Below are 23,598 nucleotides of genomic sequence, written 5' to 3' on the forward strand. Positions count from 1 at the left end.
GGTCCAGGTGCTGAGGCTGTTTGGCTCTCTCCCTCTGTCTCATCTGGAGTCTCCACGATATGGAGTGCCTCGCTATCTGAGGTCTCAGCATCTGCAGCACCTGTGATGTGAATGAGTGCATGATTAATGATATGATTCTGACACCTGGGATGTTGCAACATGCATGCAGGCTTGCATTCCCTGACTGGCTTTAGGGGTATGTTTCACTTGACTGTTCTGGCTGTGTGTGGCTATCAGGGCACATTGTCACACTACAGGTCCCACAATGCAATCGGGTGTTTGTGATGGGCAGGGACTGCATTACTGGGGTTACCTATATGGCTTGCTCTGGGGGCATGGGCATTGTTAGGGGACGGGGGTCGCAATTGGCTCTTACCTTGTGATTGGTGTGTGGCTCGGGAGGTGTCCAGCTAGGTGACCCCCACGCAGGCTGCAGGGTTGATGGTGTCCTCCACCAAGTCCTCCAGTGGTGTGTTTGCGGGAACTGAGGACTCTCCTCCTCCCGTGGCCTCTCCGCAATGCACTCCTTGGCACGGCCTCTGAGGTCGCACCACCTCTTCTTGAGGTCATCGATTGACCGCTGTGTCACTCCTACGGCGTTGACCTTTGCCCTGATGCGGAGCCATATGTGCCTTTTGTCAGCCTTGGGCACCTTCCGGGAAAACTTTCCGAAAAGCTTGTCATGGTCCCTGCTGACTCCCTCGATCAAGTACTCCAGCTCTTGTTCGGAGAACTTGATTTTCCGCTTCCTGCCATTTTCACTGGATCCTGCTGCATCCTGGGACATTGTGGTTTCAATGTGTGTCCTGTCTTGGGACTGCAGGGTGTGTCTCCTGGAGCTCAGTGCTGTGCCTACTCCTCTATCCAGCTCTGTGTTCCAAATGAGTAATGGAGCTGCCTACTTCCTGGTTGTGATGTCATCATTGTGCTCAAAATGCGAATTCCCGTTTTTGCCATCTCTCAATCTGCGAGATCGCTATTTCGGTATTTGCGAAATCGCAATTTGGGGTTGGGAAACAGTCGATTCTGCGATTTGATAGCGATTTTGGGAAATTCGCATTCGGCGATTGCGGGCGATTGCGAATCACACTTGATTAGCGATTTTGATGATGCATCCCATTCTGCGAATTTTGGATATCGATTCGGTATTTTTCCGCTATTTAGAATTCACAGAGTGGGTGCTTGATGCATCTGGGGGATTGACTCTACTGTCTTGAGAAGACCAGGAAAAATAGATCTTGGCATTGTTTTTGGCTGCAGAGTTTCCAGATCACGGATATAGTTGGTTGAGGAGCATCCACCATAATATTTAGCTCTGTAGCTCCTTACTAACACATCCAGAAAAGTGATAATATCGTTGACTGGTGAAATCCTACCCAGAGAGTGATAAGGAGAAGTTGGAGCTGGAGTTAAAGCTTTCCATTTTCTAATGGTAGGAAGCATAGTCTCCAACTGATCCAACAGAACCTCTGACTGCTGAGAGACAGATGAATGTGTAGGGGGAGATCTTGACTATTCAGAAGAGGATAAGCTGACTTGAGGTACCCTCGACGCTAAGAGAGGTGCGATCGACATCATGAAAGACTGCATTGCCATAGGCTTCAATGGGGAAAGGTGTCTTTTTGACACTGAATGAGTCTTTGTCTTCAACATGAGTGCTGCGACTGTGACGCAGACTGGTGGATGTGTGATGGCAGTGAAGATGGCGCCGCTGTAGTCTTCAACATCAACAGCAGTGATGTCACTCTTGCTGTCGATTGAAATGCCAAGCGGTGATGATGATGCATTAACATTGACCCTTCCTTGGATGGCAAACAAGACAGCGCTAAACCTCTCAATGGCAACATTGAGGTTATTGAAGTCAGTGAATGGCAAAGATGAGAATGGCTTTGATGTAGAGAAGGAGATTTTTGGTCTTTGCATTTCCCTCTGTGGGGGCCCGTACCTAATTTTTTTATGCTTCTTCACAGACTGGTGAGAGGATGACCTTTTCATTCTCTTTCTCTTCTTACTTTCTTTTTCTGCCTTAAAGTCTTGCATCAAATCAAGCAACCTAATGCCATCTTCGTCTTAAAAGCATCTGTTTTTACCTTTTTTGACAAATGTCACATCCTTTTGTGAGGTGTCTAGGTGAAAGACATATCGCACAGACTTTATAAGCATCAGTGCTTGCCTTCGTTCTTCCACACAATGGGAATTTAAGAAAGAGAAGGCAATGTGATAAAAGCATCCTGTCAGAAATAGCAAAACATTCATTTACTCAACAAAAGGGATGTCAACTTGCCAAGTACAGCTGTTTTTAGAAGTGCTGGAATTTAAGAAAACAGAGGTGTGAAAAAACAACTTGGGTGTTCAGAGATCCTGCCTGAAGGAGCCGGAAAAAATAACTGCCACTAGAGTGCATTGTGGGATAGAATGCTTCTGAGGTTTTCACAGGTGTAGGCTTCTTTTTTAACATCTATCAGTCTTAGCCTATAAGGCTGCATTATCTCCTCATACTCATGGTATGCAGGCAGCTTTTTTTTCTCAGGTCAAGGTTTTAAGCATTAAAAGTTTTTGTTACATCTCCAACTATTCTACTACAGCATTCAGAAGGAAAATACATCACTCACAGACTACACTTAGACTTTAAGGAATATTATTTTCAGTGTGCACATTCTTCAATTACATTTTCCTCAAATCAAAGTTTAAATATATTAAAGAAGGTGTTTCGAGGTCCACGCAGGCAGCGGGAAAATTATTCAATGTTTAGGACTATCAATGAAGCTCCTACGATGCAGAACTGGTCAGTACACTCTCTATCTAAAAAGTATAAGTGGATGGACAGAATGCATTGATAGGAACCTTAAATTCAGACAAAGATTACCTTGCAAGCTACCAAATTCCTATCTTATGTTTTTGGAACCAAAGTTCTAAGGAGGATGACAGCAGTAAAAGGGAATTGTCTAGGTTTTCTAGAAATATTATTAGGATTTACGACATCATGCAGCCTTTCTAGGGTAATGTCTTTATAAGGTTTTGCCTACGCTGGTGGTGCCTTATATATCTAGTAGTAGTACTGTAGCACTTCTAATGATGAAGTTCTCATTTTCAAAAAGAACAATTGATGGACAGAATGCTGAACAATGTCACAAATTCACCTCCAGTACAGAGATCTGGGATTAAATCCATTGGTTACTTTTGCGCGTCATTCCTGATTGCAGTGAAGCAGAGTCCAGGAAGTTGTAAGGAAGCAGACTAGTGCTGTCTCTTCCTAAAAAGTTAAAAAGCTATTTTCCCTACCTGTGATTGCATCATCCTTTCTTTATTTTTTCTCTTCTAATTTCTTTAACTGTCTTTGCCTGTGGTTGTTACTGTTTAAAATTGAAGTTTTAACCTGCCCGTGATTGCATAATTTATCACCTGTTGTGATTAAACTTGTGGTTTTTCCTGCCCGTGACTGCTTCCATTTAACCTGTTGAATTGTGGGATTAGCAGTCCAAACTGTAGTTTTTCCCTCTCATTCCCCGTGACTATCCATTTTTTCCTCCAAATTTCTCCTTTGCTCTGTGCTAAGACCTGTATGTTAAGCAGTGCACCCCCAGACACCATTTTGTGTTAACAAGTGAGCGAGACCAACCCCCCCATTAGCCCCCCCACCTCCAGCAACAGGGATATTCTACATCAGAGAGTGCTCTGAGACAGCAGTAATCTGCAATGACCTGTTTAAGCTGTGTTTAATAGGGACTGTGCACTTTTTTAGGGCTCGGACTCCTCCCCACTGTAAGTGGGGGAGGAGTTTCGAGATCCTAATGTTATAAGAAACAAGCATTAGAAATGCAATCGGGCTCGGATTTATTTGAGTTTGAGCTAATGGCATTGTAAATACCAATGTCTTTTTGCCATGTGTTATGGAGTGTGTGCATGTGGTGTGTAGTGGAAGTATGTTGGTTGAATTGTAATTTTACCAATGGTGGCATGCTGTGCTTTATATGAATATGTTTAAAAGTAAAGTGTACCATACTGCGATTGCTTGGTGGAAAAGTGCACTGCCGGCTGGAGGTGTGTGTGCCTGGTGGAAGGGTGCACTGACGGCTGGTGGGTGTGTGCTTGGTAAAAGCGTGCACAGATGGATGATGGCTGTTGGTGTTTGTGCATGGTGAAAGCATTCATTGACGGCTGGGGGTGTGTTGTTGTGTGTGTTGTTTTCTGTGTGCTGGTGAGTGTGTGCTGGTGAGTCTGTGGGGGTGAGCCTGGGGAGTGAGTGTGGTGGTGAGTGTGTTGTGTTGAGTGGTGACAAGTGTGTGGTGTTGAGAGACTGAGGTGTGTGGTTTGTGTGTGCGTTATGTGTGTGTGGTGTATGTGTGTGTGGTGTTTTCTGCACACTCACACACTGCCCCGTAACATTCACACACTGCTCACCCGCACACTCCCAATGTCACCCTGCATAGTCACACACTGTCACATAGTCACACACTCAGCAGCACACAGCACTCAACAACACTCTGCCCTCAACAGCACTCTGCCCTCAACAGCACTCTGCCCTCAACAGCACTCAACAGCACTCTGCCCTCAACAGTACACAGCACTCTGCCCTCAACAGCACACAGCACTCTGCCCTCAACAGCACACAGCACTCTGCCCTCAACAGCACACAGCACTCGGCCCTCAACAGCACACAGCACTCTGCCCTCAACAGCACACAGCACTCGGCCCTCAACAGCACACAGCACTCTGCCCTCAACAGCACACAGCACTCAACAACACACAGCACTGCACTCAACAGCACACAGCACTCTGCCCTCAACAGCACACAGCACTCTGCCCTCAACAGCACACATCACTCTGCCCTCAACAGCACACATCACTCTGCCCTCAACAGCACACAGCACTCAACAACACACAGCACTGCACTCAACAGCACTCTGCCCTCAACAGCACTCTGTCCGCAACAGCCCTCTGCCCTCAACAGCCCTCTGCCCTCAACAGCACTCTGCCCTCAACAGCACTCTGCCCTCAACAGCACTCAACAGCACTCTGCCCTCAACAGCACTTAACAGCACTCTGCACTCAACAGCACTTAACAGCACTCTGCACTCAACAGGATTCTGCACTCTGCACTCAGCAGCATTCTGCACTCTGCACTCAGCAGCATTCTGCACTCTGCACTCAGCAGCATTCTGCACTCTGCACTCAGCAGCATTCTGCACTCAACAGCACACTGCACTCAACAGCACTCTGCACTCAACAGCACTCTGCACTCAACAGCACTCAACAGCACACTGCACTCAACAGCACTCTGCATTCAACAGCACTCTGCACTCTGCACTCAACAGCACTCTGCCCCCAACTGCACTCTGCCCCCAAAAGCACTCTGCCCCCAACAGCACTCTGCCCCCAACAGCACTCTGCCCCCAACAGCACTCTGCCCCCAACAGCACTCCGCCCCCAACATCACTCTGCCCCCAACAGCAGTCTGCCCTCAACATCACACAGCACTCACCAGCACACAGCACACACTATCAACAGCACACATCACTCTGCACTCAACTGCACTCAGCACTCAACAGCACTCAACTGCCCTATGCCCTCAACAGCACACAGCACTCAACAGCACACAGCACTCAACAGCACACAGCACTCTGCACTCAACAGCACTCAACAGCACTCTGCACTCAACAGCACACAGCACTCTGCACTCAACAGCACTCAACAGCACTCTGCACTCAACAGCACTCTGCACTCAACAGCACTCTGCACTCAACAGCACTCCGGCCTCAACAGCACTCCGGCCTCAACAGCACTCCGGCCTCAACAGCACTCTGCCCTCAACAGCACTCTGCCCTCAACAGCACTCTGCCCTCAACAGCACTCTGCCCCCAACAGCACTCTGCCCCCAACAGCACTCTGCCCCCAACAGCACTCTGCCCCCAACATCACTCTGCCCTCAACAGCACTCTGCCCTCAACAGCACTCTGCCCTCAACAGCACACAGCACTCATCAGCACCCAGCACATAACAGCACTCAACAGCACACAGCACTCAACAGCACACATCACTCAACAGCACACAGCACTCAACAGCACACAGCACTCAACAGCACTCTGGCCTCAACAGCACTCTGCCCCCAACAGCACTCTGCCCCCAACAGCACTCTGCCCCTAACAGCACTCTGCCCCCAACAGCACTCTGCCCCCAACAGCACTCTGCCCCCAACAGTACTCTGCCCCCAACATCACTCTGCCCCCAACAGCACTCTGCCCCCAACAGCACTCTGCCCCCAACAGCACTCTGCCCCCAACAGCACTCTGCCCTCAACAGCACTCTGCCCTCAACAGCACTCTGCCCTCAACAGCACTCTGCCCTCAACAGCACTCTGCCCCCAACAGCACTCTGCCCCCAACAGCACACAGCACTCTGCCCTCAACAGCACTCTGCCCCCAACAGCACTCTGCCCCCAACAGCACTCTGCCCCCAACATCACTCTGCCCTCAACAGCACTCTGCCCTCAACAGCACTCTGCCCTCAACAGCACACAGCACTCATCAGCACCCAGCACATAACAGCACTCAACAGCACACAGCACTCAACAGCACACATCACTCAACAGCACACAGCACTCAACAGCACACAGCACTCAACAGCACTCTGGCCTCAACAGCACTCTGGCCTCAACAGCACTCTGCCCTCAACAGCACTCTGCCCCCAACAGCACTCTGCCCCCAACAGCACTCTGCCCCCAACAGCACTCTGCCCCCAACAGCACTCTGCCCCCAACAGCACTCTGCCCCCAACAGCACTCTGCCCCCAACAGCACTCTGCCCCCAACAGCACTCTGCCCCCAACAGCACTCTGCCCCCAACAGCACTCTGCCCCCAACAGCACTCTGCCCCAACAGCACTCTGCCCTCAACAGCACTCTGCCCTCAACAGCACTCTGCCCTCAACAGCACTCTGCCCTCAACAGCACTCTGCCCTCAACAGCACACAGCACTCATCAGCACCCAGCACATAACAGCACTCAACAGCACACAGCACTCAACAGCACACAGCACTCAACAGCACACAGCACTCAACAGCACACAGCACTCAACAGCACACAGCACTCAACAGCACACAGCACTCAACAGCACACAGCACTCTGCCCTCAACAGCACACAGCACTCATCAGCACACAGCACTCATCAGCACACAGCACTCATCAGCACCCAGCACACAGCACTCAACAGCACACAGCACTCAACAGCACACAGCACTCAACAGCACACAGCACTCAACAGCACACAGCACTCAACAGCACACAGCACTCTGCCCTCAACAGCACACAGCACTCATCAGCACACAGCACTCTGCCCTCAACAGCACACAGCACTCATCAGCACCCAGCACATAACAGCACTCTGCCCTCAACAGCACTCTGCCCTCAACAGCACTCTGCCCTCAACAGCACTCTGCCCTCAACAGCACTCTGCCCTCAACAGCACTCTGCCCTCAACAGCACTCTGCCCTCAACAGCACTCTGCCCTCAACAGCACTCTGCCCTCAACAGCACTCTGCCCTCAACAGCACACAGCACTCAACTGCACACAGCACTCAACTGCACACAGCACTCAACAGCACACAGCACTCAACAGCACACAGCACTCAACAGCACACAGCACTCAACAGCACACAGCACTCTGCCCTCAACAGCACTCTGCCCTCAATAGCACTCTGCCCTCAACAGCACTCTGCCCTCAACAGCACTCTGCCCTCAACAGCACTCTGCCCTCAACAGCACTCTGCCCTCAACAGCACTCTGCCCACAACAGCACTCTGCCCACAACAGCACTCTGCCCACAACAGCACACAACACTCAACTGCACACAGCACTCAACAGCACACAGTACTCAACAGCACACAGCACTCAACAGCACACAGCACTCAACAGCACACAGCACTCAACAGCACACAGCACTCAACAGCACACAGCACTCTGCCCTCAACAGCACACAGCACTCATCAGCACACAGCACTCATCAGCACCCAGCACATAACAGCACTCAACAGCACACAGCACTCAACAGCACACAGCACTCAACAGCACACAGCACTCAACAGCACACAGCACTCAACAGCACACAGCACTCAACAGCACACAGCACTCAACAGCACTCTGCCCTCAACAGCACTCTGCCCTCAACAGCACTCTGCCCCCAACAGCACTCTGCCCCCAACAGCACTCTGCCCTCAACAGCACACAGCACTCATCAGCACCCAGCACATAACAGCACTCAACAGCACACAGCACTCAACAGCACACAGCACTCAACAGCACACAGCACTCAACAGCACACAGCACTCAACAGCACACAGCACTCAACAGCACACAGCACTCTGCCCTCAACAGCACACAGCACTCATCAGCACACAGCACTCATCAGCACCCAGCACATAACAGCACTCAACAGCACACAGCACTCAACAGCACACAGCACTCAACAGCACACAGCACTCAACAGCACACAGCACTCAACAGCACACAGCACTCAACAGCACACAGCACTCAACAGCACACAGCACTCAACAGCACACAGCACTCTGCCCTCAACAGCACTCTGCCCTCAATAGCACTCTGCCCTCAACAGCACTCTGCCCTCAACAGCACTCTGCCCACAACAGCACACAACACTCAACTGCACACAGCACTCAACAGCACACAGCACTCAACAGCACACAGCACTCAACAGCACACAGCACTCAACAGCACACAGCACTCTGCCCTCAACAGCACTCTGCCCTCAACAGCACTCTGCCCTCAACAGCACTCTGCCCTCAATAGCACTCTGCCCTCAATAGCACTCTGCCCTCAATAGCACTCTGCCCTCAATAGCACTCTGCCCTCAATAGCACTCTGCCCTCAACAGCACACAGCACTCAACAGCAACCAGCACTCAACAGCACTCAACAGCACACAGCACTCAACAGCACTCACAGCACACAGCACTGCACTCTGCACCCAACAGCACACACCACTCTGCACTCAACAGCACACAGCACTCTGCACTCAACAGCACACAGCACTCTGCACTCAACAGCACACAGCACTCTGCACTCAACAGCACTCTGCCCCCAACAGCACCGTAGCGCTGCTCTTTAACGTAAACGACAGACGGGTGCCGTGCACAGTATGTTCGCTTGGGAGCCTTGAGATTACCGGCTCAGGATTATCCCTCCTGGTAGGTTTTGCATATGCACCCTTTAAACACAGTGTTTAAAATATTGGGGGTTAAGAAGGGTCCTTCATTTCTCTCCGTTGGTTTGCGGTAGCCTCATTTACGTTCTGTTTACAGAGGTGGGGCTCCTCCTCCACATTGGATGTGGCTGCCTCATCCAGCACGTAATGTTTACAGAGGTGCCCCCTCCCGCGTTGCCTGTTGTCTGAGCCTTGATTTACACAGCACAGATGGCAGACACCATCGGAAGCAGTAGATCAGTGGAGGCTTGCGCGCGCACTCCCCTCTCGGAAACGCAAGTTACATGCATAATTAAATATCGTGTTAGCCTCGTTTTGCACAAGGTGCTTGTGAGGATGGGTCTTAACAGTTCGCATCTGTGTTGAGCTCTTCTATTTTGACTTCCCGAGTCACCTATACCAGGATTATACTTTGTGTTTCATATATTGTTTGTTTACGAATGCGCTGATTATCGTGGGCTAGACTTGTTTCCTGCAGATCATAATGTGTTCTGCTGTCATTTGTTTGGCCGCAATGTCAGTATAAACCTGGCTTGGAAACAGCACGCATATAGGCAATTCTGGCTGGTGAAAGGTAGCTGTCTAGTCATACCAGGCTTTTAGAAGAGATGGTTGGTTTATCATGCTCAAATTGTTTTCAGTGAGTGTTATCTTGCAACACATTATTTGGTACAATATGTATGCATTTGCAGAATGCATGAGGGTAGCTAAAGGGTTGCTGTGTGTTGCGAAGTGAAACCGATCCATACGTAATATTAATTTTACATTTCACCGGGGAAAGCACTATCATGGCACGCATTATTTGGAGAAGAAACAAATAAAATAATACTGTGAATACAATTAACAAAGGCACACTGTTGCCTGAAGTCGTACTTAAACGAAAGTGCACTGTGAAATTTTTTCAAGCTGCTTAACTAAAACGACTACGAAATCAAACAAAGGGAGCTGCGCGCTGAGCGCTGCTGAATGGTGAACGCGCCCGGACATCTGGATTCACTTACGGAGGCACCCTGACAGCTCCTAATTATAATTAATGTACTTCTTTGCGCGAGCACGAACGAAATATGCCCAAAATGGCGGAACAAAACTACATTTACCCTATCACTTCAAGCCTATTAAAACGAAAACACAAGGAAGACGAATCACTGGCCAGATGACAGAAAACGCTAAGGAATGTGTGGAATTCCTCTCGCCAAGGCCCTAAGGATACTTCTTCTTTTTTTTCTTATAACATTAGGATCTCGAAACTCCTCCCCCACTTACAGTGGGGAGGAGTCCGAGCCCTAAAAAAAGAAGAAGTATCCTTAGGGCCTTGGCGAGAGGAATTCCACACATTCCTTAGCGTTTTCTGTCATCTGGCCAGTGATTCGTCTTCCTTGTGTTTTCGTTTTAATAGGCTTGAAGTGATAGGGTAAATGTAGTTTTGTTCCGCCATTTTGGGCATATTTCGTTCGTGCTCGCGCAAAGAAGTACATTAATTATAATTAGGAGCTGTCAGGGTGCCTCCGTAAGTGAATCCAGATGTCCGGGCGCGTTCACCATTCAGCAGCGCTCAGCGCGCAGCTCCCTTTGTTTGATTTCGTAGTCGTTTTAGTTAAGCAGCTTGAAAAAATTTCACAGTGCACTTTCGTTTAAGTACGACTTCAGGCAACAGTGTGCCTTTGTTAATTGTATTCACAGTATTATTTTATTTGTTTCTTCTCCAAATAATGCGTGCCATGATAGTGCTTTCCCCGGTGAAATGTAAAATTAATATTACGTATGGATCGGTTTCACTTCGCAACACACAGCAACCCTTTAGCTACCCTCATGCATTCTGCAAATGCATACATATTGTACCAAATAATGTGTTGCAAGATAACACTCACTGAAAACAATTTGAGCATGATAAACCAACCATCTCTTCTAAAAGCCTGGTATGACTAGACAGCTACCTTTCACCAGCCAGAATTGCCTATATGCGTGCTGTTTCCAAGCCAGGTTTATACTGACATTGCGGCCAAACAAATGACAGCAGAACACATTATGATCTGCAGGAAACAAGTCTAGCCCACGATAATCAGCGCATTCGTAAACAAACAATATATGAAACACAAAGTATAATCCTGGTATAGGTGACTCGGGAAGTCAAAATAGAAGAGCTCAACACAGATGCGAACTGTTAAGACCCATCCTCACAAGCACCTTGTGCAAAACGAGGCTAACACGATATTTAATTATGCATGTAACTTGCGTTTCCGAGAGGGGAGTGCGCGCGCAAGCCTCCACTGATCTACTGCTTCCGATGGTGTCTGCCATCTGTGCTGTGTAAATCAAGGCTCAGACAACAGGCAACGCGGGAGGGGGCACCTCTGTAAACATTACGTGCTGGATGAGGCAGCCACATCCAATGTGGAGGAGGAGCCCCACCTCTGTAAACAGAACGTAAATGAGGCTACCGCAAACCAACGGAGAGAAATGAAGGACCCTTCTTAACCCCCAATATTTTAAACACTGTGTTTAAAGGGTGCATATGCAAAACCTACCAGGAGGGATAATCCTGAGCCGGTAATCTCAAGGCTCCCAAGCGAACATACTGTGCACGGCACCCGTCTGTCGTTTACGTTAAAGAGCAGCGCTACGGTGCTGTTGGGGGCAGAGTGCTGTTGAGTGCAGAGTGCTGTGTGCTGTTGAGTGCAGAGTGCTGTGTGCTGTTGGGTGCAGAGTGCAGTGCTGTGTGCTGTGAGTGCTGTGTGCTGTTGAGTGCTGTGTGCTGTTGAGTGCTGTGTGCTGTTGAGTGCTGGTTGCTGTTGAGTGCTGTGTGCTGTTGAGGGCAGAGTGCTATTGAGGGCAGAGTGCTATTGAGGGCAGAGTGCTATTGAGGGCAGAGTGCTGTTGAGGGCAGAGTGCTGTTGAGGGCAGAGTGCTGTGTGCTGTTGAGTGCTGTGTGCTGTTGAGTGCTGTGTGCTGTTGAGTGCTGTGTGCTGTTGATGGCAGAGTGCTGTTGATGGCAGAGTGCTGTTGTGGGCAGAGTGCTGTTGTGGGCAGAGTGCTGTTGAGTGCAGAGTGCTGTTGAGGGCAGAGTGCTAGTGAGGGCAGAGTGCTGTTGAGGGCAGAGTGCTGTGTGCTGTTGAGTGCTGTGTGCTGTTGAGTGCTGTGTGCTGTTGAGTGCTGTGTGCTGTTGAGTGCTGTGTGCTGTTGTGGGCAGAGTGCTGTTGTGGGCAGAGTGCTGTTGAGGGCAGAGTGCTGTTGAGGGCAGAGTGCTGTTGAGGGCAGAGTGCTATTGAGGGCAGAGTGCTGTTGAGGGCAGAGTGCTGTGTGCTGTTGAGTGCTGTGTGCTGTTGAGTGCTGTGTGCTGTTGAGTGCTGTGTGCTGTTGAGTGCTGTGTGCTGTTGAGTGCTGTGTGCAGTTGAGTGCTGTGTGCAGTTGAGTGTTGTGTGCTGTTGAGGGCAGAGTGCTGTTGAGGGCAGAGTTCTGTTGAGGGCAGAGTGCTGTTGAGGGCAGAGTGCTGTTGAGGGCAGAGTGCTGTGTGATGTTGAGTGCTGTGTGCTGTGTGCTGTTGAGTGCTGTGTGCTGTTGAGTGCTGTGTGCTGTTGAGTGCTGTGTGCAGTTGAGTGCTGTGTGCAGTTGAGGGCAGAGTGCTGTGGAGGGCAGAGTGCTGTTGAGGGCAGAGTGCTGTTGAGGGCAGAGTGCTGTTGAGGGCAGAGTGCTGTTGAGGGCAGAGTGCTGTGTGCTGTTGAGTGCTGTGTGCTGTTGAGTGCTGTGTGCTGTTGAGTGCTGTGTGCTGTTGAGTGCTGTGTGCTGTTGAGTGCTGTGTGCTGTTGAGTGCTGTTATGTGCTGGGTGCTGATGAGTGCTGTGTGCTGTTGAGTGCTGTTATGTGCTGGGTGCTGATGAGTGCTGTGTGCTGTTGAGGGCAGAGTGCTGTGTGCTGTTGAGTGCTGTGTGCTGTTGAGTGCTGTGTGCTGTTGAGTGCTGTGTGCTGTTGAGTGCTGTTATGTGCTGTTGAGGGCAGAGTGCTGTGTGCTGTTGAGTGCTGTGTGCTGTTGAGTGCTGTGTGCTGTTGAGTGCTGTGTGCTGTTGAGTGCTGTGTGCTGTTGAGTGCTGTGTGCTGTTGAGTGCTGTTATGTGCTGGGTGCTGTTGAGGGCAGAGTGCTGTTGAGGGCAGAGTGCTGTTGAGGGCAGAGTGCTGTTGAGGGCAGAGTGCTGTTGAGGGCAGAGTGCTGTTGAGGGCAGAGTGCTGTTGGGGGCAGAGTGCTGTTGGGGGCAGAGTGATGTTGGGGGCAGAGTGCTGTTGGGGGCAGAGTGCTGTTGGGGGCAGAGTGCTGTTAGGGGCAGAGTGCTGTTGAGTGCAGAGTGCTGTTGAGGGCAGAGTGCTGTTGAGGGCAGAGTGCTGTTGAGGCCAGAGTGCTGTTGAGGCCAGAGTGCTGTTGAGTGCTGTGTGCTGTTGAGTGCTGTGTGCTGTTGAGTGCTGTGTGCTGTTGAGTGCTGTGTGCTGTTGAGTGCTGTTATGTGCTGGGTGCTGATGAGTGCTGTGTGCTGTTGAGGGCAGAGTGCTGTTGAGGGCAGAGTGCTGTTGAGGGCAGAGTGCTGTTGAGGGCAGAGTGATGTTGGGGGCAGAGTGATGTTGGGGGCAGAGTGATGTTGGGGGCAGAGTGCTGTTGAGGGCAGAGTGCTGTTGAGGGCAGAGTGCTGTTGAGGGCAGAGTGCTGTTGAGGCCAGAGTGCTGTTGAGTGCAGAGTGCTGTTGAGTGCAGAGTGCTGTTGAGTGCAGAGTGCTGTTGAGTGCAGAGTGCTATTGAGGGCAGAGTGCTGTTGAGGGCAGAGTGCTGTTGAGTGCTGTGTGCTGTTGAGTGCTGTGTGCTGTTGAGTGCTGTGTGCTGTTGAGGGCAGAGTGCTGTTGAGGGCAGAGTGCTGTTGAGGGCATAGGGCAGTTGAGTGCTGTTGAGTGCTGAGTGCAGTTGAGTGCAGAGTGATGTGTGCTGTTGATAGTGTGTGCTGTGTGCTGGTGAGTGCTGTGTGATGTTGAGGGCAGACTGCTGTTGGGGGCAGAGTGCTGTTGGGGGCAGAGTGCTGTTGGGGGCAGAGTGCTGTTGGGGGCAGAGTGCTTTTGGGGGCAGAGTGTTGTTGGGGGCAGAGTGCAGTTGGGGGCAGAGTGCTGTTGAGTGCAGAGTGCAGAGTGCTGTTGAATGCAGAGTGCTGTTGAGTGCTGTTGAGTGCTGTTGAGTGCAGAGTGCTGTTGAGTGCAGAGTGCTGTTGAGTGCAGAGTGCTGTTGAGTGCAGAATGCTGTTGAGTGCAGAGTGCTGTTGAGTGCAGAGTGCTGTTGAGTGCAGAGTGCAGAATGCTGCTGAGTGCAGAGTGCAGAATGCTGCTGAGTGCAGAGTGCAGAATCCTGTTGAGTGCAGAGTGCAGAATGCTGTTGAGTGCAGAGTGCTGTTAAGTGCTGTTGAGGGCAGAGTGCTGTTAAGTGCTGTTGAGGGCAGAGTGCTGTTGAGGGCAGAGGGCTGTTGAGGGCAGAGGGCTGTTGCGGACAGAGTGCTGTTGAGTGCAGTGCTGTGTGTTGTTGAGTGCTGTGTGCTGTTGAGTGCTGTGTGCTGTTGAGGGCAGAGTGATGTGTGCTGTTGAGGGCAGAGTGCTGTGTGCTGTTGAGGGCAGAGTGCTGTGTGCTGTTGAGGGCAGAGTGCTGTGTGCTGTTGAGGGCAGAGTGCTGTGTGCTGTTGAGGGCAGAGTGCTGTGTACTGTTGAGGGCAGAGTGCTGTGTGCTGTTGAGGGCAGAGTGCTGTGTGCTGTTGAGGGCAAAGTGCTGTGTGCTGTTGAGTGCTGTGTGCTGTTGAGGGCCGAGTGCTGTGTGCTGTTGAGGGCAGAGTGCTGTGTGCTGTTGAGGGCAGAGTGCTGTGTGCTGTTGAGGGCAGAGTGCGGTGTGCTGTTGAGGGCAGAGTGCTGTGTGCTGTTGAGGGCAGAGTGCTGTGTGCTGTTGAGGGCAGAGTGCTGTGTGCTGTTGAGGGCAGAGTGCTGTGTACTGTTGAGGGCAGAGTGCTGTTGAGTGCTGTTGATTGCAGAGTGCTGTTGAGGGCAGAGTGCTGTTGAGGGCAGAGTGTTGTTGAGTGCTGTGTGCTGCTGAGTGTGTGACTATGTGACAGTGTGTGACTATGCAGGGTGACATTGGGAGTGTGCGGGTGAGCAGTGTGTGAATGTTACGGGGCAGTGTGTGAGTGTGCAGAAAACACCACACACACATACACCACACACACATAACGCACACACAAACCACACACCTCAGTCTCTCAACACCACACACTTGTCACCACTCAACACAACACACTCACCACCACACTCACTCCCCAGGCTCACCCCCACAGACTCACCAGCACACACTCACCAGCACACAGAAAACAACACACACAACAACACACCCCCAGCCGTCAATGAATGCTTTCACCATGCACAAACACCAACAGCCATCATCCATCTGTGCACGCTTTTACCAAGCACACACCCACCAGCCGTCAGTGCACCCTTCCACCAGGCACACACACCTCCAGCCGGCAGTGCACTTTTCCACCAAGCAATCGCAGTATGGTACACTTTACTTTTAAACATATTCATATAAAGCACAGCATGCCACCATTGGTAAAATTACAATTCAACCAACATACTTCCACTACACACCACATGCACACACTCCATAACACATGGCAAAAAGACATTGGCATTTACAATGCCATTAGCTCAAACTCAAATAAATCCGAGCCCGATTGCATTTCTAATGCTTGTTGTTTTGGCTAGGAGAGTGAGTAAAGTTGTATACAAACAGTATTGTTAGAGGACAGTTTGTTAGGCCCTTACCTGCAGACGTTCAAAGTGTGGATTGAGCCGGTCTGTCTCCTAGGAGATTTCTGGATATAGGAGCAGCTTCCAACTCTCTGGCCAGCAAACCTTGTCTGAGGTCGCTGGAACCTTATATAGTCTGCTATTGGTTGGTACATGTGTGCACTGATTGGTGGTTGTATCTGGTGTTTCTATTTGATTAGGGTTAGTGTCCTCATTGGTTGGATATTGGAGGGTTATAATTGGGTTCAGGGTCTGTGACTCAATCTTGGTACTAGGGTTAGGATTTCTATGGAAGTAGGGACTAGGGCTTGCTGTGTGATTGGTTGTTGGGACTAGGGTTGGAACTAGGGCTAGGGTTAGGCCTTTAATTGGAAATAGCGATTAGGGCTTCTGGTGTGATTGGTTGCTAGACGAGGTGTTGGACTAAGAGTAGGGTTAGGATTTCCATTAGAAGTAGGGACTAGGGCTTCCTGTGTCATTGGTTGCTTGAACTTAGGTTGGGACTACCGGTAGGGCTAGGGCCTCTATTGGACGTAGGTATCAGGGTTTTTGAGCCGGATTGGGTGCTTGGACTAGGGCTATGGTTGGCTGTAAGGTCTTGGTCTCCTACTGGTTCTAGATTTTAGGCCTAGTTTGTGATTGGATAGTGTTAGGGCTAGGGTTCCCATTGGCTGAAGGGGTCACCGGAATACTAGGGCTATAAAAGTTCAGGCTTAGGGCGTCTCAGCCTGGGCGTTGAGGCTAAGGTTGGAGAGGACAAGGGCAGTTGCCTGTTTGAGCCTGTTAGGGGCCGAGAGGACAACAGTACACAACATATACCACTAACCAATCCACTCATCACTAACACAACGCCATTCAACACCATACATAACTACATCCCATCCAGACACGCACTCCCGGCTCTAATTACTCCTAACAGACCACTTTTTATCACTAACAAACATATAATTAGCCTTCCATCATTTGTCCAACTAACACCCCCCTCTTCCTTCTACCATAATAACACTAACGCATTACACATACACTGCACGGCACCACACTTTTTAACTCTTGCAACAAACTAGTTTAAGACAAACACTCTTACCTCTACTTCATTCCCTCCTACATACAACATACACTCTACTCAAACACATCACCACCCTCTCTACCTTACAACCTCCTCTCACAAACAATACTATACAAACAAATCCATTACATGAGACAAATACACCACCACCTCGTTTCACTATGCCTCAAAAACAAAACCTCACACACACCAGCACAACAAGCTGTTCAGAGCGCAACACCTCAGAATACTTACCATCACAAAATACAAACATTCACCTCACCTTTCAAACCACACAAAGGAACAAACTCCAATGCAAAGCTTTCTCTCTTTCACCACACCTAACCCAGATACAGCAACACAGCACTCTCCTCCGAATAAGCCTCATCCATTGGACAATTTAGAACCTTACTACATGACCCACATGCTGCACCACCACCCCTGACTCATATAACTTCCACCCTAAACACACACAAACAATATAAGCAATGTGCCACACCTCACAACTTCGCTTCCTCATGTCTACTGCACAGCAATGTTAGACCACAAAAACAACACAGCACACCAACCCCCTCTCAAACACCACCTCCACCACATACACATGCAGACTCATCAAAATGCCTTCTTAGCATGCTGGATGAGGAACATGCTACAGAACAGCTACACTATTGCTATCCTAATACAGCTAATACCGGCACTAAAACACATCCGCTACAAACCCACACAATACTGATCACTCTTCTACAAAACAAAGTCTCAATATAACCAAAGCCCATTCCCTAAACTGTCTACTAATAAATGCTCGATCCCACTTTAAAAACAAACATTACATCTACGACCTCACTGATGCAAAACCAGACTATTCATAACCGAGTCATGGTTGGGAGATGATATGGCTCCAATCCTGCATGAAGCAGTTCTTCTAGGCTATCAAACGATTACCCAAAAAGAAGGTGGTCTGGCTGTTGTTTTCAGGCAAACATTACATATCACTAAAGTTGATGACATCCCCATGAAGAATTGTGAGGCTCTTCTCACCAGATAAAATCCTACACCGTATTCCTCCTGTCACTTCCTGCTCCTTCACAGACCTCCACCTGGCAAGGCGACATTCGCAGACGCACTTCTAGACACAGTTTTCAAACCTGGTAACAATACACTCCAACCTATGCATTCTGGGTAACCTCAACATTTGGTTTGACAAATCCAATATGATCCAAAAACATTTATCACTGGCTTAGACGCACTGAACCTGAATCAGATTGTCCACAAACCCACACACATCGCTGGACATATCCTAGATGTAATTTTTGCTAAAACAGAACTAGTTACCTTTCAATCTATAACTTCAATCACATGTTCAGACCACCACTTGTTTGCTTTCCAACATAAAAAAACCACTAAGCCACTCACCTAAAACTACCTTAAATCCATCCACCTATCGGCTGTGGAACAAACTCAATTAGGAACACTTAGAAACACAACTAACATCCAGTACAAATCTGGAAACAATAAATTCTGTTAAAATCTATATGAGTGGCTACAGGAAGCTTTTGACATCCTGATACCACTCAAAACCACACAACAGAACAAAAGAAAAAATCACCTAGGAGAAACAGAGATAAAAGACATAAAACAACAAATTAGAAAGCTGCAACGTACCTGGCTCAAAACAAACTACAAACAAGACAAACATCACCTACAGAAAATTAACAGATTATACAAAATCAGCTATCAAAAAAGCTAAGAAAATGTACTATTCAGACAGAATTCGAAAGGCTAAATGTACAAATAAAGAATCCTATGAAATACTCAATGAATTTCGCAAACCAAATTGCCTAGAAGGAACTCATCTTGTTACTCAAGATTTTACAGACAAACTGGCAAATCATTATATGGACAAAGCAGACACATTGGACTCATACTTAAAGCCGAAACAAAGGGCCAGCACTAACCCACGTACAAAACGACAATCCAAGAATACTCTAACCCAGCCTCTCCGTTCCTTCCAACACATCTCAAACGATGAATTTATGGACCTGGTCAAAGCAAGCAGGCCTGCCGGCAGCCCTTCTGATCCGTGTCCACCACAAACTTTCAAGGCAATTCTTTTAACAACCTCTGCTGCCACTACAGTAAGAAGAATCATCAACGATTCCTTAACTACCGGAATATTTCCAGAGGAACTCAAAAAGTTACACATACGCCCTTTACTGAAGAAAACAAACTTGGACCCGCTGAACCCTGGCAACTACAAACCCATTTCAAATGGACCTTTTCTGGGCAAACTGATAGAAAGAGCATTGTTCACCCAGATGTCACAATTCATTGAAGAGAATGACATACTTTCAGACTTCCAAACAGGATTCCGTCCGGGAAGAAGCACTGAATCTGCCATCAGTGATGACCTGAAGAATACAGTAGACCGAAACAGGGTTGCTGCGCTACTCCTCTTGGACCTCTCATCATCTGATACTTTTTTACTATACTGCTCCCCCAAAAACAAACCCTTCTAAACTCTTCCCTCTGACTATTCCCCTCCACATCCCTCTTTTTACTCATCCAAAAGCCTCATCCTACTGCTATGACCTCAAAAAAACAAAAGAATAATAATAATTATCCAAATCCTTTACTCTTCTATCCCTCCACTATCCTTTTCAATCAAAATAACAGACTAACATGTTCACTTCCCTAATTCCATATTCCACTATACTAATTCACTACTAATCCTTTATGGGTTCCAGCGTAGTGTGCTACAAACCAATAAAGTGCTTCAACACCCCATCAGGGTTAAAAGCGCTATATAAATGCAAATCTTTTTCCCTTTCTATCCCTCCCCAACCCTTCTCAATCCAAATAGCTGACTAACATATCGACCATTTAAATTAATTTTATGTTTCACCATACTAATTCAACACTAACTCTTATGGGTTCCAGAGTAGCGTGCGGCTCGCCAAAAAAGCGCTTCAAAACCCCGTCAGTTTTAGCAAGCTCTATATAAATACAAACCTCTTTCCCTCTTCTATCCCGCTGCCTACCCTTCTTGATCCAAATAACTGGTTAACATTACCACCACTCAAAGTACTGCGTATTTCACTATACTAATTTTCAACACTAATCATTTATGGGTTAATGGAGTAGCGTGCTGCTCACCAGAAAATCACTTAACACCCACCAGGGGTAACAGGTGCTATATGAATGCAAAACTTTCTGTCCCCTTCTATTCAAGCCTCTGACAACTAGGTCTTATATCGTTCAATCAGTTTGATGAACACAGACTACAATTTTTGCTTAAATTATCACGCACAGACTGGTTCCGCTAGCATAGACACTGGCTCATCCAGACCACTTTTCACTGCTTTTACACATATTGGTCCTGAAGAATTGCCACGGTATTTTATTAACCAATAGGGCAAGAAACATGTCGACCCAGAGAGTAGAGCATAATAGCAAATGCCTACCCCTACCTAGGGATTTTGCCACTCTATTGCATACTTTTAACAAGCTGGATTACCAGCCAGAATAAAGCTTATCTCCTTGGACTATCCAAACTTTTTTAACAATAACACGCTCTCACTGCACCACACTGTATCTACACACCCACGGGCCACACACCCCCACTTCATCATACGGCAAGGGAATAAAAGATCTCCGAGAAAGAGCCCCTACGCGGGTGCCTGTTGGGCATTGCAGCGCCGGCCCAACGAGGAGCAGGTCCAAATGATGAAGCATGACACCTAGCTTGCGGGGTGTGTGAGGACCCTAGTTCCGCCAAAGCGGGATCCCCCCATCCCACTACCACCTTCTTCTTAAAATCCCCCTTTCCCCCAGCCCAACACCACCAATTCGCTGGTGGTGGGCACATCAAACCTAGAGGAACAGCTTCCACCTTTTATGTTCAATGCAACAAATGCTTAACACTACCCTCTGATAAGATTTACTGCCCACCCACACTACCACAGATAGAGAGTAAGGTGCCACCTACTTTTACCTCTGCCTACCTTTGAGGTTCCACTGGACTCTGTTCACACTACCTCATTTTGGTATAGTATATACAGAGCCAGCTTCCTACAGTAGGGCACGTAAAAATCAAGAGGGGGGACAAGACAAGAGAGCCCTATGTCAGATGTTCTTTTTGCCCTATTCATGGAGCCTCTGGGTGCTGCATTTGGGCAAGATGCATAAATCAGGGCCCCAATTAAAGATGCAGCCAAAATAAAACTTTTTGCGAGCTATACGATACTATATCTGGCCGCTGACTAATAAAACATCCTAAATATGCTTGCTAAGATCCAAGAATTTACATATAATGGTGGGTACAAAATCAACCACTCCAATTCTGAAGCCCTGCTCTTCAATAGTAGCAATTTAGATCATCCCGCTGAAATTAGTTCATACTATTCTCACACTTGCCCAATTACATATCTGTGGATCTATTCCACAACTAATTTTGCAGACTTGTTTCGCCTAAATTATACTACTACTCTGAATAAGGCTTGTGGGCTATTCACCAAGTGGACATCTCATGTAAGGAATGCCGAAGAGGAATTCCACCCCGAAGGGTGAAGGCCCAAGTGGCCCGCAGCCGACCCGAGTCGCCCAGACGAGCTCGACTTTGATGCAATTAACTAAAGCAAAGAGAGAGAGACACGTTCAAAACAATACCAACGGTATTCAGGAAAGTAACTGACGGCTGTGTGAAACCGGGGAGAGGAGCACACGTCTGAACCAGACAGCGTAAGAAAACAATATAACAGTGGAGTTGAGGACCATGCGAATTACATGCAAGAAGAGGAGGCAATATACCTAGTGAAACAAAATACTTTTTTCAAAGAAAAACAACTTGCACACATCGGAATCCGACACTAGATGGAGGGATTATGCTAAGCATATGCATCTACAACCACACATACCTCAAATAATGTTTTTTGGAGTATCACTATTGCTTTTTTGTAGGATGCTCAATGTAGATGCCATACAGTCTAAGGTTTTACCACATATTATATCTGGGAAATAAGTAAAAATGCATTATTATATTTTCTGCAGCCCTGAAGAAGCGACAATACAACGGTGAAACACGTGTTGGCATCTTCAGCATCTGTGAAATATTCTATATAATTTTAAATTATCTTGCTTGATTTATATCTGTCATATGATATTTTCATATTAGATGTTGTACAAATGTATGCAATATTATATAACATATTGTTCTAATTTTTGAATGAACTCTCTATAATGTTAAAAATACAAGTTAACAACAGAACAATTTTTTTGTATTTGTGGTGTTTGTTTAAATTGTGTTTTTTTGTATCCGTACTACCCTTTATCGTTGCAAATTCCAATATTACAAGGAAACATCACCAGAAAGCCAGTGTTGCCATGTTCCCCAAAAAATCTTTATTGCAATTTTATCTCACTGTATTTATTTAACCCCTTTTGCTGTGGTTATGGTTGAACAACTTTGTTTATAACCACGTTTTTTGCAAGTTTACCCACACTTTTGCCCGCATTCTGGTAACTGGATACTGGTGTTAACATGAAATAAAGAGACTTGATCCTCCTTTCACAGTTTTTGCTGTCTATTTTGACAGTTGCTGCAATGGCTATGTATGTCGCAATAATTGTCAAACATGGATAGCAGGAAGTGTGAAAGGGTGGCGAATCTACATACAGCTGTTGGAGTTCTTAAACCCTATTTGTTGCCCAAGAGACTTTATTCCCCACTCTCATCGGGCAGAATGTTCTAATAGTCTTACAAACTGCCACAGATATCCATTTTACCCATACAGTCTTGCTGCCACGTTATGGACCATCTGCTTTGACTCAAGCCAATACCCAAGTAGCAAGCTATTTTATGTTGTTATATGCATGAATGTTGTTACTACAAACCAACACAGCTGGTCATTTATTAGGTTTATTTAAATGCAGCCAATGGCAATACATTTGCTTTACTGTTTCAACTATTTCTTGAACATAGCCAATAAATATATTCTAGCTTTGAAGAAACAAAGTCTCTAAATGTGATATAAATTACAGTGCGCTGCAACAAAAGTGTACAACAAAGGAGGTACAAATGTGAATAATGGATTAGAAACTCAACTCAAGTGTGAATGTTTATTTCATTATTGATGAATGTGCCTCTCTGCCTTTAGATTACTAACAGTAACTGTATACAGTTTCTTTTTTTATGTGTTTAAAATTATAAATGTAAATGAGGAACAAACTTAATATTTATGGAAAATAGTGAATAATCCTCTTCATTTTACAAAAAGACGTTTTTAACTTTTCTGAAAACAGTTAGAAAGCTGCTACAAAGAGCATGCTTGTGATAGTAATGTTGCTATAGTGTTAACCCCTTCCGCGCTCATGACGAGCTGAGCTCGTCATGAGTTGCGCCGCTCGCACGCTCATGACGAGCTCAGCTCGTCATGTAACGCGGCTTTTTCAAAAGCGCAGCGGGAAAACCGCTAGCGCGCATGCGGTTAAAGATCCGCTGCATAGCTAGGACATAACCATGTAGTCTCAATAAAA

At 47.6% G+C, this 23,598-nt stretch overlaps 1 protein-coding gene across 2 annotated transcripts in view; it reads right to left on the bottom strand.

The window, feature by feature from the left end:
• FBH1 (F-box DNA helicase 1) overlaps positions 1–23,598 on the bottom strand; it is a 664,229-nt gene that overhangs the window by 217,092 nt on the left and 423,539 nt on the right. The window lies entirely within an intron of this gene.

Source organism: Lissotriton helveticus, chromosome 1_1 (assembly GCF_964261635.1).
Source record: "Lissotriton helveticus chromosome 1_1, aLisHel1.1, whole genome shotgun sequence".
Lineage (NCBI taxonomy): Eukaryota > Metazoa > Chordata > Amphibia > Caudata > Salamandridae > Lissotriton > Lissotriton helveticus.